At 44.2% G+C, this 16,760-nt stretch overlaps 1 protein-coding gene across 1 annotated transcript in view; it reads right to left on the minus strand.

Moving 5' to 3' along the window:
* The window catches only part of CRYBA4 (crystallin beta A4), a 227,314-nt gene that overhangs the window by 64,060 nt on the left and 146,494 nt on the right, over window positions 1-16,760 (minus strand). The window lies entirely within an intron of this gene.

Consider the following 16,760-nt stretch of genomic DNA (forward strand, 5'->3'; position numbering starts at 1 on the left):
TATCCAGCCCACATCCTCCGTGATTAAAGAAAAACACTGAAGTTTATTTTTCCATCCTAAAATGGATACAAAGTAGTAAAAAAAAAAAAAACAACATAAAACAGAACTACCTGTTAAGTAGTAGCCATTCTACGTGTTTTGAACCCCCACATGCATATGGTTCTTACTCATGGCATGAAATGAATAAATCTCCCAAATTGTCCAACAGTCATAAAGGTCATTAATAACAGTCACTTTTCATTATTAAGTGGATGTTGAGAATGAACCGGAATGTCTGTGGTAGCACATTCCAATGAATTTGAACAGGACAAAATAAATCTTATAAATGGGACATGAAGTGTTTATGTGTTGGTTTATTTTTTTTAGTAGATGGTGGAAAACAAGAAGTTCATTTTTTGAGAAACTCAGTTTTATATAACGAAAAACGGCATGATACTTGAGATATCTGACAGGCAGTAACTGTTATTCTTTAATAGTGTGTTGGCGATGTCAGGAGAAAATATATATAATTGGGTATCATCAGTGTTGAGATGGTACTGAAAACCAGATCTGCTGATGGTTGTCTAACAGAGACTATGTAGAGAGAAAAGAGGAGAGAACCTAGGATTGAACGCTATAAAACATCAAGAACAATCTTCAGCAAAGCATTTGACAAAATATCTCATGCCATCCTTATTGAAAAAATGGCCAAGTATGGAATGGACAAGGCAACTGTTAGGTGGATTCATAGCTGGCATAGCGATCGGACCCAAAGAGTCGTCATAAATAGCTGCACATCCAGTATATCAATAATATAGATGAAGGAATTGAGGATAAACTGATTAAATTTGCTAATGACAAAAAGCTAGGAGGGCTAGCTAATACTAGAGAAGAGAGAGAGAGGATTCAAAAAGATCTAAACAAACTGGAACTGTGAGCAACAACTAACAGAATGGTTTTTAACATGGAGAAATGCAAAGTACGCCACAAGATCGGGTATCGGTGACTCATAATCTTCTGAGTGTAAGGTGGGTGCTAGTTCATTTTCTGTCCTGGGGTGTTTGCGTTGCAGTTTAGTATCACTTGAGGATGAGGATGAAAAATAAGGGAAGGTGGCATCCTCTCCCTCACTATCAGTGTCAGAGGCAAGGAAAGCGTATGCCTCTTCAGTTGAATACTGTGATTTGGACAGGGGCAAACACAGACAGCTTGGGGCCCCTGTGCAGTAAATGTGTCTGGGCCCCCCTCCTTTTAAGGCGACAAAGCTGCACACATATATATTATATGTATTATTATATAGTGCCCTCTCTTGTAATGTACAGCACCGTCCCTTTCATATTGGATTATATAGAGCCCTGTTTTTTGTTACAGACCATCCTGACTTGTTAACTGTATAATGCAATGATGGCTGATGGAGCATGGGAAAGCTTCTTTTCTAAAGGAGGAGCTGATTCACTGGTCGTCTGGTCACCAGCTCCTCCATCAGCAGTCATTTTATATCTAACAAGAGAGGGGACTATGTAATAAAAGAGGGGGCTGTGAATAACAAAAATAACAAGAATACACTACAGTATGTAAGAGACAGCACTGTACATAACAACAGAGGAAGCTATATAATAAGGGAGGGCATCATATATAACTAGAGAGGATGGTACGTAATAAGGGACGGTGCTATACATAACAAAAGAGGAAACTATGTAACTAAGGATGGTGTTATACATAATAAGTGAGTACACTATATAATAAGGGACTGCTACACATAAAAAGTGACTACACTATATACTGAGGGATGTCGCTATACATAATAAGCGAGTACACTATACACTAAGGGACTGTGCTATACATTAGTGAGTATACTATATACTAAGGGACTGTGCTATACATAATAAGTGAGTACACTTTATACTAAGGGACTGAGTTGGACATAATAATCGATAAAAATCGATAATTTCCATCGCCATCATCATTGTCTTCTCCCCCACCACCCCATCATTACCCATTCCACGACCTCCATAATTTCCTCCTCCCCACCACCCCCATAATTACGCATTTCACCACCTCCATCATTGACTCCTCCCCACCACCCCATCATTGACCTTTCCACTGCCATCATCTTTGTCTTCTCCCCATCATTACCCATTCCACGACCTCCATCATTTTCTCCTCCCCATCATCTCCATCATTGCCCTTTCCACCATCACCATCATTGTCTTTTTCCCACCACCCCCACATTGCCCATTACACCGCCTCCATCATTTCCTCCTTCCCACCACCCCCATCATTGTCCTTTCTTCCACTACCATCATTGTCTTTTCCGCCACCACCCCATCATTGCCCATTACACCGCCTCCATCATTTCCACCTCCCCATCACCCCCATTATTGCCCATTCACCACTTCCATCATTTCCTCCTCCCCCATCACCCCCATTATTGCCCTTTCCACCACCCCATCATTGCTTTCTCCCCCACTATCCCTATCATTGCCCTCTCCATCAACCCAATCATTGCCTTCTGCCCCATCACCCCCATCATTGCCCTCTCTGTCAACCAAATCATTGTCTTCTCCATCACCCCCATCATTGCCCTCTCCTCCACCTACACACACAGACACACACAGCACCACTCACCTCTCTGCATACACATACACAGCACCATTCACCTCTCTGCCCACACACACTCACATAGACACACACAGCACCATTCACCTCTGTGCACACACACACTCACACAGACACACACAGCACCATTCACCTCTCTGCATACACAGCACCATTCACCTCTCTGCACACACACACTCACACAGACACACACAGCACCATTCACCTCTCTGCACACACACACACACAGCACCATTCATCTCTCTGCATACACACACACAGCACCATTCACCTCTCTGCACACACACAGCACCATTCACCTCTCTGCATACACACACACAGCACCAGTCACCTCTCTGCATACACACACACCACCATTCACCTCTCTGCACACACACACAGCACCAGTCACCTCTCTGCATACACACACAGCACCAGTCACCTCTCTGCACACACCCACACACACACAGCACTATTCACCTCTTTGCATACACACACAGCACCATTCACCTCTCTGCATACACACATAAACAGCACCATTCACCTCTCTGCACACACACACACACACACACAGCACCAATCACCTCTCTGCACGCACACACAGCACCATTCACCTCTCTGCACACACACACACAAAGCACCATTCACCTCTCTGCATACATAAACACACACACACCACTATTCACCTCTCTGCACGCACACACACCACCATTCACCTCTCTGCACGCACACACACCACCATTCACCTCTCTGCACACACACACACCACCATTCATCTCTCTGCGCACACACACACAAAGCACCATTCACCTCTCTGCATACATAAACACACACACACCACCATTCACCTCTCTGCACGCACACACACCACCATTCACCTCTCTGCACGCACACACACCACCATTCACCTCTCTGCACACACACACACCACCATTCATCTCTCTGCGCACACACACACCACCATTCACCTCTCTGCACACACACAGCACCATTCACCTCTCTGCATACACACACACCTCACCTCACCTCTGTACATGGTATCCTGAAGCACATCCATCGCCGGCAGTTTCCTGTCTCGCATAGCCGCGGCGCTAAATGATGATGTAATTCAACTGCTGCTGTATGAGACAGGAAACGCGGGCAGCAAGTAGGACAGATCCATTCCCTGCAGCTCCACTCTGCTGCCATTTTCTCTTGCAGGCAGCGGAGCTGCAGGGATTGCTCCCTGCCTGCCGCACATGAGGGCAATTTGGCCAGGGACCCCCTGGAGCCTCGAGGATGGATAAACTGGCCAGATTGTCCTCATTATTAGCCGCCCTGCAGGGGCCCCCTGGAGCCTCCAGGCCCTGGTTCAGCCGCATCGGTTGAACCGGCGGTATGTCCGCCCATGGATTTGGACAATAAGGACATTTTTTATTTTTTCACATGTGCAGTGTTTGTGTGTACCAAATTTTATTCAAGTGTGTGTGTTTCATGTAAACTTTTTTATTTAGAAGAGGAAAAAAATAAGCAAAGATTCTAGAAATAAAAAAATAAAATAAAAAGAATATAAAAATTTGGTAAACAAAATTAATAAACAGACATCAGTAAAAAAAAAAAAAATGACTGAGATCCTGCAACTTTCTGCAAGTAACCCTTACTATATTCAGTAAATAATGCTGTAGTAGTCGACAAATACTAAAGTATATTTTTAGTGTCCCTAATCTAGTCCCATCAGCTAATGTAAAAAAAATTGTATTCCTTTTTTAACCCCCAAAAAACCCAACAACCGTAGGTTGATCAGTTATGCATCGCTGAAGATCACTCAACGGCTGCAAGACGCACACACGGATGTGATTCATTTTTTCCAGGCTATGTGACACTAACCCTAAATTCAGTAAAAAATACTGTAGTGGTTGTCAATTACTACAGTATATTTTTAATGTCCCCAATCTTGTCCTATCAACTAATATAAAAATATTTCTGCTTTACTATCTGACACTTACCCTGAATAAAATACTGTAGTAGGTGCACAATCTAGTCCTATCAACTAATCTTTTTTTTTTTAATTATTCTTTTTTCACACAAAAAAAACAACCAGAGGCTGACCAGTGATTTGTGTCACCGACCAGTGCTTGATGGTTGTAAAATGCATTCATGGATGCAGTGCAAAGAGAACTAAAAAGTTATTGTCAAAAGAGAACACGGGGACCAATCGGTGATAAGTGTCTGCTCAGCGGCTCGACGGATGGAGGATGTACACACGGAGGTGGTGTAAAGGTGGGTGATGGAAAATAGACAGGGTGAAAAAAGTGCTGGAAAAGTGTTGATCAATTATTTGTGTCACTAATCAGAACTCTGTGGCTGCAGGATGCACGCACGGAGGTGGTGCAAAGGGGGGAATAGACAGGGACAAAAGTCCTGGAAAACAGGATCAGGGATTTGTGCCATATTAAAGATATGATGTATCCGTATGTTCTAGGTCAGAAAGTACTCATCAACCTGGACATATGGATACGTCAAAGGTCGCAAGGGGGTTAAGCACTTTTTTAGGTAGATTTCAGGTAGAATCTGCTTGAAAAAGATGTTGCGTGTACATACCTTTTTGGTGTTTACTAAGATAAATTCCTCTGAAGATGTAGAAGAGGCAGGGGCAGACATACCATTGGTTCAACATAAAAAGTATCATACAAGGACCCATTGAAGCAATGTTTGTCGTGAAACGGCCTTGATGCATTCCGTGCACCACTGCAACCCGAAGTTTTACCTCTTCTATTAAAGTGTTGGAGTTTTAAGAGACGGTGAGTGCGATTTTCTTCTTCTTTTGATGTTATGCCATTGTTTTTTTCTAAACACGCCAGAAGCCTCTGAAACATCTAGCTCGTCTCAGCTTACATTACCATTGGTTCAACTTGCGCAACAGCACAGGGTCCAAGAGGTGAGGGGCCCACTTTCATCTGCAAAGCAGGTAGAATTTGCATTATGATGAGTTATTGGACTGCAAAGGGCTCATATATTGTTCTTACACAGGGGGGCCCCCTTCCTATTAAGCTATTAATATCAGCCCGCCCAACCTATGCTGCTAATTAATTATAGAGTGACACTGCATCATTTTTTGGGGGGTCCTTCATTTTAATAACCAGTAAAGGCTAAGTGTACAGCTGAGAGGAGATATTAATAACCTGGAAAGCTACATGGGTATTACCCCCTTCCAAGGCTATAAACATCTGTCCCCAGCAATCTATTTTCTCTCTGCTGATTAATAAAATTTAGGGGGGTCCTTCACCATTTTTTTTTCCTCAAAAAATGTATTTAGTAAAAGAATATATATGTACAGTAAGCTACACACACCAAGCACTCATTTTATATCTCACTCACATATTTATATCTATCTTTCTGTATCTATCTATCTAATACATATACAAATGCTTCTCACTAAATTAGAATATCATCATCTGTTAGGGTTGGCAGAACACACTAAATAAAATACAATAATAAAGTGTGTTTACCACCCGGGGTCCACTGTGCAGGGATGGTAAACTTCAGCTAGTAAGGACAATGGCGAAACAAAGCAGCAAACGTTTGCCAGCACTTAATTAAATGTCATTCAGTGCTGAAACACGTGCTGTGCCAATCGCACACAGCGACGGAAAGATACTCTGCAGCAGAGCTGTGTTATTAGCACATAGCCACAGAATTGTTTAGACGCTAAATGCGAACCCTGTTAACTTCACAGGTGTTCGCTACCTCACTGAGGCAAGGGAACCGGTAGTGGACTCAAACACAGCGCGTGCACACACAGATCTCCTCTCCGGAGAAACCGAAATTCTAAAGGCTACACGCCAGCCCTGAACCCACACAAACCATCTCCTCTCTGGAGGTGCCTGAATTCTGAAGGGTCTAGGCCTGCCCTGTGCACATGCAAACAAGTCCACACTACTGTTAGGTTCCACACTCTCACAGATCATAAATGATCTTAGCGCAACGATGGGCGTGCCAAAGATCCTTTTATAGATTTTGCCAATCAGACAGGACCTTGCTCACGGGCCAATCTGAAGCCAGAACAGGACCTGAGCATGTGACGGCCAACCACCAATGAGAAGTCGCCTCACTAGCATGCTCAGTAGAACGAATCCTGGACTTAGTCTCAGGAGAGATCGCTCGCTGCTGTCTCTTATTAGTTACCATAGCTGAACCTGGAGAGGCAGCAGTAACCATGTGCACAGACTGAGTCTGAGCAAGACGACAAGACCGATGTCTTTGCTGAGAAGTATCAACTGCGGTTGGGACTGAATGGAAGACCACAGAGGAAGAAACGGGTTGGGATCTATCTTGTGCAGAGGAAGAATACTAACATCAACAAGTTAACTTATTTTAGTTCTTCAATACAAAAAGTGAAACTCATATATTATATAGTCATTACAAACAGAGCGATCTATTTCAAGTGTTTATTTCTGCTACAGCCAATGAAAACCCAAAAGTCATTATCTCAGAAAATTAGAATACTTTATAAGACCAGCTTGAAAAATTATTTTAAAATCCAAAATGGTGGCCTACTGAAATGTATGTTCACTAAATGCACTCAATACTTGGTCGGGGCTCCTTTTGGCAGACTCGTATAAAATGCAGCCCCCCCATAGGCAGACTCTATGTTCTGTAATGCACCCCCATAGGCAGACTCTAATAAAATGCAGCCCCCTATAGGCAGACTCTCTAGTATAATGCAGCCCCCCATAGGCAGACTCTAATAAAATGCAGCCCCCCATAGGCAGACTTTAATAAAATGCATCCCCATGAGCAGCCTCTATAGTATAATGCAGCCCATAAAACAATAAATCCAATACTCACTTTTCTTCCTCGTTCCTCCGCTGCTCTGAGTGACCGCACATCTCTGGACTGCATTATTCGAGTATTGAGGTGATCGTGACCCCCTGTCAGTGTTGTTGACGTCAGACTCTGACAGGTGGATGTTGGGAGAGGGAGCATGACGGTCCTTCCATTGGCATCCAGCAGATACAGTTGAACCTGCGATGACAGGCAGGGGGCCCACTACTGGCATCAGGCCCTTCGCCTGCTCAAGGGCCCCATAGTGGCTGGGTGGCAGAGCAGGGAGATCGATTTTCCAGCTCTGCCGCAGAATGTAACTGCGTAGGCCGATACAGTTACAATAGCCTAGCTCCGGGTGAGCTCCATCAGAGCGGGGGGCCCGGGGCGACCGCACCCCCTGCCCCCCCCCTTCCCGGTAGCTATGCTACTGCAATGGAGTAATAGCAACTGCTCTGGCTATGATGGAGGGACTGCTTTGAGCAGACAGCAGGAGTTTGTTAATGTAGTTCATCTAGACTGCATTACATGACCTCCAAGTGTTGGTTTATGTCACTCATTTACTGTATCCTCCATGTTGTTAATGGTGAAGATAATGGTTGCTGTAGGTCCCCAGTTAAATGGTTCATTTTTACATAATGTCTGAGTGCAGAATGATTCTGCTGAAAGCTGAAATGTGCAGCAGTTAGGCTACGTTCACATTTGCGTCTTGCGACGCAGCGTCATCGACGCAACGCACGACGCAAGTAAAACGCATGTACAACGCATGTTTTATGGACGCACGCTTTCAACGCAGCGTTTTTTTGCGTTTTTGGCAAAAAACGCTGCGTTTTCCGACGCATGCGTTTTTCTTAATGTTATCTTTCTTTACTCAATTGTACAAAAAAAAGCCACAATTACTGTCTAGACACTAGATAAAGACCACCAATGGCTAGAAGAGGGTGGGTGTACTGTGTATATATACCCTAGCAGAGAAGATTTCCTCAGATTTGGCTGTGGTTCATCATGATGGCGCGTCCTTTGGCGAGTATCTACATGGATATGGAGATGGATTTTGCCTTGGCTAATGCCTATGCTATTGCATATTATGAGCAAAGGAAAAGGGATAAACGGAGAAGGAGTCATCGTCGCTTTTGGCTACACCCTATCGTGGAAGTCCGGGAGAGCCGTGGAGCCTACCATTGCTTGTTTGGCGAGCTAAATGAGAACCTGGAAAAATATTATGAATATACCAGGATGTCTCAAGACAGCTTCCGCTATCTTCTGCGTCGGGTGGAAGGAGCCATTACCAGGCAGGACACACAACTCCGGAGATCAATTTCCGCAGAGGAACGGCTGCTGGTGACTCTACGGTACGTAATGTAGTTGTATTTGAACGACTGTGATCTGTTCTGCAACTTTTTTTTTTTTTCAATTTTTGTTTGGGTGGGTATGGCATTTTTTTTTTTGTTTATCACAATGTACTTTACTAAAATGTATTTATTTATATTCTTGGCAGTTTCCTGGCTACCGGAGAGACCTTGAGATCCCTGCATTTCCAATTCCGGATTGGAGTTTCAACACTTTCGGGAATTATTGCGGACACATGCCGTGCTTTGTGGGACAATCTCCGTGAAGAATTTTTACCCCTCCCTATAAGTGAAATATGGGAGGCCAAGGCCAAAAAATTTGATCAAGTGTGTTCTTTCCCAAACTGCATTGGAGCTGTGGATGGGAAGCACATTCGGATTACAAAGCCTGCAAGAAGTGGATCTTTGTTTTTTAATTACAAAAAATATTTTTCCACCGTGCTTATGGCAATTGCAGGTGCGGACTGCAGGTTTCTCGCCGTGGACATTGGAGCGTTTGGCCGTGTAAATGATTCACGGACATTTAAGGAGTCTGATATGGGCCGAAGATTGTATGAGAACAATTTTAATTTCCCCCAGCCAAGACCTCTTCCCAACACCGAAGGGCCGGCAATGCCATTTGTGGTTGTTGGTGATGAGGCATTTCAAATGTGTGCCAACCTATTGAAACCCTACTCCAGTCGGGGCTTGGACCAAACAAAAAGTATTTTTAATTATAGACTGTCCAGGGCCAGAAGAACTGTGGAGTGCGCCTTTGGAATCCTTGTCTCCAAATGGCGGATTTTAGGATCCGCTATAAATCTGAAAATTGAGACAGTTAATCAGGTGGTGAAGGCTTGTGTGGTTCTCCACAATTATATTATTGCTAAAGAGAGAGTCAACATGGAACTAGATGAACCCATACCAAACCCATTGCCCGATTACCAAGATCATCCTCTGAGGACAACTTTGGAAATTGCTCAGATGAGGGATCGATTTGCTTCATATTTTGTTTCAGATGTTGGACGTGTGTCATGGCAAGATCAAATGGTTTAATGTAGAAACAGTACTTTATCCTGCTGAACTGTAACTAAATTTATTGTGATTAATAAAAATCTTAACACTGTCATTTAAAGAATTAAACACTATTGAGTCCATGAAATTTTACCAGCCTAATGCAATGTTCTTTAAATGTTGTAATGTACCGTGATTTTCTACTGTGTTGTGTTTTGAAATAAAGTTCTTTATTGTGCTTTTCCGTTTCCAAAAAAAATGCTCCCCTATGTTTACAATGTTGTTGCCAATAAAAAAATTTTTTAAAACAAATCCAATGTTCTCGAACCAAATGTGTGTACCACAAAATGTAGTAATGTGAGCACCAGTTCCCAAATTGACTCTGACAAAACAACCAAATTGTTCACATAGCCATGTGTTCCATAGTTTTAAAAGCGAACATGATCGGCTCCCACCTTGTCAAGCAATTAATCTTGCAGACTATTTGCATATGGAACCTGGCATCATGGAGCGTGATGCCTGAAGCAGGTTTTCTGCCACTGCATGTGCCGCGGCTGTGTGACAGGCACTACACATGCATGGCGAGGCCAACAAATAGGCCTTGGATGTGCATGTGTTCTGCCTGTCACACAGCCTCTGAACATGTGGCTGCAGATCATAATCCGCACTCCATGAAGCCGGGGCCCATATGCTACTAGTCTGCAAGTGTTTTGCTTGACAAGGAGGGAGACGATCATGTTCGCTCAACTCTAGTGAGTTACACTATTGAACTCAGGATGCTGGAATACGTCCAGAGTCAAATAGTGGCGACACTTGGCCACGTGAACATTGCTACCACCTCACCTGACCAATAACCTTAAGGTACCGTTACACTAAACGATTAACCAACGATCACGACCAGCGATACGACCTGGCCGTGATCGTTGTTAAGTCGTTGTGTGGTTGCTGGAGAGCTGTCACACAGACAGCTCTCCAGCGACCAACAATGACGAAGTCCCCGTGTAACCAGGGTAAACATCGGGTTACTAAGCGCAGGGCCGCACTTAGTAACCCGATGTTTACCCTGGTTACCATTGTAAATGTTTAAAAAAAAAAAAAAACATACTTACATTCCGGTGTCTGCCACGTCCATCGCCGTCAGCTTCCCGCACTGTGCCAGCCCTAAAGCACAGCACAGCGTTGACATCACCGGTGTGCTCTGATTTTAATTTACGGCCGGGACTCACAGTGTCAGTCAGTGCGGGAAGATGACGGCGAGGGACGTGGCAGACACCGGAATGTAAGTATGTACTGTTTTTTTTTTTTACTGTTACAATGGTAAGCAGGGTAAACATCGGGTTACTAAGCAGCCCTGCGCTTAGTAACCAGATATTTACCCTGGTTACCAGTGAAGACATCGCTGGATCGGTGTTACACACGCCGATCCAGCGATGACAGCTGGTGATCAGCGACCAAAAAAAGGTCCTGATCATTCGCAGTGACCTACGATCTCCCAGCAGGGGCCTGATCGTTGGTCGCTGTCACGCATAACGATTTCATTAATGATATCGTTGCTACATCACAAAAAGCAACGATATCATTAACAAAATCGTTATGTGTGACGGTACCTTTACAGTAGGTTTGAAAATTGATATATTTTTTAATCCTCTTTGTGTTTGTAACACCTCATAGTGCAATGAGAGACAGCCCAAAAAAAATTACAACAAACTGGATAAAATTGTGTCAGACATTGCAGATATGAGGTGTTAAAAACACAAGATTTGTGTGTACGGCGCACGGTGTGAGTTTGTGCAAACTTTATTGTAGACCAAGAAACTCAAATTGTGATATCAAAATAACAATTTTATTAAGGGTGACACAAAAAGAAAAATGGGGAAAGGTTCAAAGGGGTAGGAACTTCGGCAATTAAGGGGGATTGATATCCACCAGTTTGGGAGTGGGTGGAGGGGGGGTGGAGGAGGAGGAGGAACCACCATACTGCACAATGCTTGAAGGTATGCCGACGTCTGACCACCCTGTGGTCGACGGTGGCGAGAATGCCAACGAAGGAGGGGAGGGAGGAGGCACGACCAGTGTCCTTGGCACTGTGGACTGGCTCTGGCTACTCCTGCTCCGGCTAGACCCTGGCCGAGAGCTCGGTGTTGTTATTGGAGCAGCCAGAGCCGCCGTAGATGTTCTTGTTTTTGGCCATTTTCTCCTCTCTCCCTCTGGGTGTTGTTCTGCGTGGCGTCTTTGTGTCCTTGAAGGCCTGGCAGGAGCAGGACTCTGCGGCTCTCTTCTATGGTGTCGGTGGCGGCGGCGGTGGCCCTCGGCACGTGGAGCTCTGTGTGGGTGCTCTGCAGCAGGAGTCGGAGTCATGCTAGCCAGCGATGGTACTACGGGCATTGTAGTCGCTGACTGCATGACCCGAGCCTGCTGCAGAGCAGTCACGTAGGCATTGTTGCAGGCCTGCATCACCGAAATCTGGAGTTCCGGCGTAAGATGTTCCACCATGCCCTTCGCAATGGCACTAAAGAAATGTTTTGCCGGCCTCGAGAGCTCGGATTCCATAGTTTCAAGGCGCCGGTCGATATTGGACAGAGCTGTGTCCATTCTATCGCCCAGCGCCTTGAAACAATTCTGGAAGACCGTGCTCAAATGTAAAAATTCGGGCATTAGCATTAGCGGCCTGTCCGAGGCCCGCTGACGCTGTTGGGAATACCCGAAGGAAGGAGCGCCAGTGGCCTCGGCCAGGGGAACTGTTGTGAATCCGCTTTTGGGCTCCCCTGGTGGTTGCTGGTGGTACTGGTGACTTGTGTGTCTTTGCTGTCTCAGTTCACCTGCTCCCATCAGTGTTTGGGAGTTTCCTATTTAGCCTTGCTCTCCAGTCATTTCCTTGCCGGTCATCATTGTAACCAGAGCCTTCGGTTGCATGTTCCTGCTACTAGTCTGCTGATCAGCTAAGTGGACTTTGTCCTTTTGTTTTGTATCTTTTGTCCAGTTTGCAGTTTTGTTATTCTCTGTAGCTGGAAGCTCTTGTGGGCTGAAATTGCCACTCCTGTGTCATGAGTTGACACAGGAGTCTTAAAGTAATTTCAGGATGGTTTTTTGATAGGGTTTTCAGTTGACCGTGAAGTCCTCTTTTGTATCCTTCTGCTATCTAGTAAGTGGACCTCTCTTTGCTAAATCTACCTTCATACTGTGTATGTCTTTTCCTCTAAACTCACCGTCATTACATGTGGGGGGCTGCTATCATCTTTTGGGGTATTTCCCTAGAGGTAAGCCAGGTCTGTTCCTTCCTCTACCAGGGGTAGTTAGTCCTCCGGCTGGCGCGTGGCATCTAGGGTTAATCAGGTATGCTCCCTGGCTACTATTAGTTGTGTGGTAGATTTAGCTCACGGTCAGCTCGAGATTCCATCACCCAGAGCTCGTCCGTTATCTTTGTGTTTTGATGTTTCCCTGCCATTGGGAATCATGACAGGGAACATCTGATGGACCGGCTGCCGGTTCTCCAGATGGTGGTGCAAGCCTACTCTCGCTGTGGGATGGCTGTGACGGGTCAGATGGCGATTCACGAAGGACCGCTCCAGAGGGCCGAACAGGCTCGAGGGTGCTGCTGTGTGTTCTGTGAAAACATAAGGAAAACATTAGTATACAAAATATAACATTTCACATTCGCCACCTCCTGTGTGTAATAAAAAGTTAACATTGCATCACACACTGTAAAGGGTCACTTCCGTCTGTCAGTCCTAACGGTATTATTTGCTGATTGTTACGGCCAGCTGCCTGTCATGGCTGACGCGACCAATCAGTGCCGGGCACAGCCCTGAATTAAATGGCCACTCCTTACTCCCCACAGTGAATGCCTGTCGCCCGCATACTACACCCTTTGTCATCGATAAACACTTACCGGCGGTAACCGTTGCTGCCGTAATTTTTACTATTGACACTGCCTATGCCGCATCAATATTAAAAATTTAAAACTTTTTAAAAAAAAATTACCATGCTATACTTACCCATGGTTGCCGTTTGTAACGGCCGCCATGGTTTACGGTTATCGTCGGAACTGCCATGACGTCATGGTCATGTGACCGAGACGTCACGACAGGTCCTGCGATCAGACCAACCCTGGGAACAGAACCTGCCGTGGACTACAAGGTCTCCCGTGTCTATTATGTTAATTTTTTATTTGAAACTGTGATAAACCTGGATGGGCAATATACTATGCCACTATGAAATATTGCACGTGGCTGGCCAATATACTATGTGTCTGTGTGCTGTATACTACGTCACTGGGCAATATAATAAATGGCTGGGCAATAAACTACGTGGCTGGGGAATATACTACGTGAATATGCATGTTGTGCAATACCCAATGTGTGGGAATAGGTATACTTACTGTCGGCGGGCAAGGACCGGTCTCAGGAACTGAAGAATTCTGCCGTACTTGTATGTTGATGTCCCTGCCGCAGCAGCACCACTACGAGTCTGTCCCTCCTTCCGCAGGCCCCGATTGAAACGGTCCTTCATGGAGCGCCATCTGGTCTTCAATTTTTTGACTGTGAAAAAGGCAAACAAAAAGATAAAGGTGAGAAAACTTTTTTTTTTAATTGATACCGCAACCGTACAAAAGTAGAACACATCACAGACGGTTGGGTATCCTGGCATGATGGGTCAGAGCAGCATTTCGGCAATACTTACCAAATTTATCTTTGTCCGTGGGTGAAGCACTGTCAAAGCCATCCCACAGCGATTTTGCCACCTCAGCCCACATTCGTCTCAATACCACCTGGTCCGCGTGCCGGGGGTCACGGCTGTCCCACAACGGGCCTCGCTCCTGGATAGAGGCGACCATGATGTCAATGTCTATGCCCTCATCCTGGTCCCGTTGTGAAACCTAGAATAATTGGAAAACATTAATGTTTGCAATATAAATAAAATTTGGCCTCCCTCCTCCCCACCCCCCCAAAAATAAATAAATAAATAAATAAAAAATAAAAATGTAAGAAAAAAAAAAATTACTAGGTTGTTTTAAAAAATACTTACTCGCCGTCTTGACATACAGCTTGGCCCCGAGGTCGCTGCTCCTGCTGGTTCTGTTCCTCCTCACTTGAAAAAGCCTGGAAAATAGTGATTAAAAATTGAGTAACACGTCTACAAATGACACCGAATAGTAAGCAACAGTAGATCATGTACTCACCGGACTCCCCAGCGGTGTCGTGTGGCTCGAGTCGCTGGCCATTGTAATAACAAGATGAAATTCTGAAATGAAAAAAATTAAATTATTTGACTATGCACAATACAGAGGCACATATAGGAAAATATCAAAAAATCCATACATTAACATTACGACCACAACGAACAGTGCACTCATAGTACAATGCCAACTGAACAAGCGCTGAGCAAACAACACCGCCATACATTGAAATAAAAAACAATGGCAGAGACGGCACAATTCCAGAGTATAGCAAAAGCATAATACCAGTCCCAGGAAAGATAACAAAACAAATAAACAACAGACAGACCCTATGTACTAATCCAAAAAGACACAGATTTTTATCAACAAAAAATTTACAACATTGATTTCCAAAAGGCACAAGAAAAGGCAAACCATACCGCCATACATTACAATAGAAAAAATAACAAAATAAATAAAAGAGTACGGCTACATATGAAGCCAGGAAATTCATCAGAACATGATTAAAAAAGAAAACATTTCTATTTGAAAAAAAAACACAGTGGAACAACCGCATGCACAAAACAACCCAAAATAAACAGCACAATAGATTTAAGAAGAAAAAAAAATAACAACCCCCCCCCCCAAAAAAGGAAAGAAAAGTCAATCCTGGATACACCACCATACTTTACAGTAAAACCAACAAGGCCGGAGACAATGAAACGCCATTATATAACGCCAGAAATATACATCACAACCAGAATAACAAAAACACCCCCAAAAAAAAATGGAAAAGAAAAGTCAATCCTGGAAAGACCACCATACTTTACAATAAAATCAACAAGGCCGGAGACAATGAAACGCCATCATATACGCCAGAAATACATCACAACCAGAATAAAAAAACACCCCCAAAAAATGGAAAAGAAAAGTCAATCCTGGAAAGACCACCATACTTTACAATAAAATCAAAAAGGCCGGAGACAATGAAACGCCATCATATACAACGCCATACATCACAACCAGAATAAAAATACACCAATGTCCATTACACAACCACAGTGCAGAACATACACAACTTGCAATAAACAATTTAAAAATAAAACATGTAGAAAATGCGCAGAATCATTCTATACTTACATCTCTTGAAAGCCGATGATGAGGTCTGGTCTCTGTGGTATGCTGCAGAAAAGTGACAAACAATGCAAACATTTTTTTTATATATGGGGGATGTTTTTCCACTGTCTAGACACAGTCTAGACACTTTTTGTTTAATTTTATTTAACGACGCATGCGTCGCACAACGCATGCACGATGCACCCACTTGCGTCCCGTGCGTTGTCAATTGGTTTCAATGGGGATTGTAACACAATTACGATGCACGGGCGACGCAAGTGCGACGCATGCGTTTTTACGACGCTACAAAACTGCAACATGTAGCGTCGACCGCGCCCCGCCAGGTGCGGCCAAACGACGCATGCGTCGTGCAACGCACCAAAACGCATGACAAGGCATGTCCTTGCGCCCCCAATGTTAAAGATAGGGGCGCATGACGCATGCGTCGTTATGCGTCGACGACGCTGCGTCGCAAGACGCAAATGTGAACGTAGCCTTACATGGAAGGGGTGCTCCTAATGGGACTATCCCTTTAGTTCCAAGATTACTATGCACTTTTTCAGTGGTATTCTACAGAAAGGCACAAACAGAAAATTGACATCTGACAGAATAGGGTAAGTAGGTACAACACAACATTTATTGCAACTGTTCACAATTTAGAAATTTCCAATATTTTCTGATTTATAGTGTTGGGAAATGACAAAGATGATGCTGGAAATATAAACCTTCAGGTCATAGGGGAGAACTACGGTATGTTACCACTTCAG

The sequence above is a fragment of the Ranitomeya variabilis genome, chromosome 1 (genome assembly GCF_051348905.1).
Source record: "Ranitomeya variabilis isolate aRanVar5 chromosome 1, aRanVar5.hap1, whole genome shotgun sequence".
NCBI lineage: Eukaryota > Metazoa > Chordata > Amphibia > Anura > Dendrobatidae > Ranitomeya > Ranitomeya variabilis.